Genomic DNA, 2,005 nt, shown 5'->3' with positions numbered 1-2,005 from the left:
GTATACAGGGGTCTATGGGGGCCCCGGATGGCTCTGTATACAAGGGTCTATGGGGCCCCGGAAGGCTCTGTATACAGGGTTCTATGGGCCCCGAAAGGCTCTGTATACAGGGGTCTATGGGGCCCCGGATGGCTCTGTATACAGAGGTCTATGGGGCCCCGGATGGCTCTGTATAGAGGGGTCTATGGGGCCCGGATGGCTCTGTATACAGGGGTCTATGGGGCCCCGGATGGCTCTGTATACAGGGGTCTATGGGGCCCCGGATGGCTCTGTATACAGGGGTCTATGGGGCCCTGGATGGCACTGTATAGAGGGGTCTATGTGGCACCAGATGGCACGGTATACAGGGGTCTATGGGACCCCGGATGGCTGTGTATACAGGGGTCTATGGGGCCCGGATGCTCTGTATATAGGGGTCTATGGGGCCCCGGATGGCTCTGTATACAGGGGTCTATGGGGCCCGGATGGCTCTGTATACAGGGGTCTATGGGGCCCGGATGGCTCTGTATACAGAGGTCTATGGGGCCCGGATGGCTCTGTATACAGGGGTCTATGAGGCCCCGGATGGCTCTGTATATAGGGGTCTATGGGGGCCTCGTATGGCTCTGTATAGAGGGGTCTATGGGGCCCCTGATGGCTCTGTATACAGGGGTCTATGGGGCCCTGGATGGCTCTGTATACAGGGGTCTATGGGGCCCCGGATGGCTCTGTATAGAGGGGCCTATGGGGCCCGGATGGCTCTGTATACAGGGGTCTATGGGGCCCCGGATGGCACCGTATAGAGGGGTCTATGTGGCCCCAGATGGCACGGTATACAGGGGTCTATGGAGCCCCGGATGGCTCTGTATACAGGGTCTATGGGGCCCCGGATGGCACCGTATAGAGGGGTCTATGTGGCCCCAGATGGCACGGTATACAGGGGTCTATGGAGCCCCGGATGGCTCTGTATACAGGGGTCAATGGGGCCCCAGATGGCTCTGTATACAGGGGTCTATGGGGCCTGGATGGCTCTGTATACAGGGGTCAATGGGGCCCCAGATGGCTCTGTATACAGGGGTCTATGGGGCCTGGATGGCTCTGTATACAGGGGTCTATGGGGCCCAGATGGCTCTGTATACAGGGGTCTATGGGGCCCCGGATGGCTCTGTATAGAGGGGTCTATGGGGCCCCGGATGGCTCTGTATACAAGGGTCTATGGGGCCCCGGAAGGCTCTGTATACAGGGGTCTATGGGTCCCCGGATGGCTCTGTATACAAGGGTCTATGGGGCCCCGGAAGGCTCTGTATACAGGGGTCTATGGGGCCCGGATGGCTCTGTATACAGGGGTCTATGAGGCCCCGGATGGCTCTGTATACAGGGGTCTATGGGGCCCGGATGGCTCTGTATACAGGGGTCTATGGGGCCCGGATGGCTCTGTATACAAGGGTCTATGGGGCCCGGATGATACCGTATAAAGGGGTCTATGTGGCCCCGGATGGCTCTGTATACAGGGGTCTATGGGGCCCCGGATGGCTCTGTATACAGGGGTCTATGGGGCCCTGGATGACTCTGTATACAGGGGTCTATGGGGCCCGGATGGCTCTGTATACAGGGGTCTATGGGGCCCTGGATGACTCTGTATACAGGGGTCTATGGGGCCCGGATGGCTCTGTATACAGGGATCTATGGGGCCCCAGATGGCTCTGTATACAGGGGTCAATGGGGCCCCAGATGGCTCTGTATACAGGGGTCTATGGGGCCCCTGGTGGCACCATATACAGGGGTCTATGGGGCCCTGGATGGCACCGTACAGAGGGGTCTATGTGGCACCAGATGGCACAGTATACAGGGGTCTATGGGACCCCGGATGGCTCTGTATACAGGGGTCTATGGGGCCCGGATGGCTCTGTATATAGGGGTCTATGGGGCCCCGGATGGCTCTGTATACAGGGGTCTATGGGGCCCGGATGGCTCTGTATACAGGGATCTATGGGGCCTGAATGGCTCTGTATACAGGGGTCTATGG

Source organism: Lithobates pipiens, unplaced genomic scaffold (assembly GCF_037356315.1).
Source record: "Lithobates pipiens isolate NorthernLeopardFrog02 unplaced genomic scaffold, aLitPip1_a1.2 Scaffold_19, whole genome shotgun sequence".
In the NCBI taxonomy this organism is placed as follows: Eukaryota; Metazoa; Chordata; class Amphibia; order Anura; family Ranidae; genus Lithobates; species Lithobates pipiens.
This window is presented reverse-complemented; position numbering follows the sequence as displayed.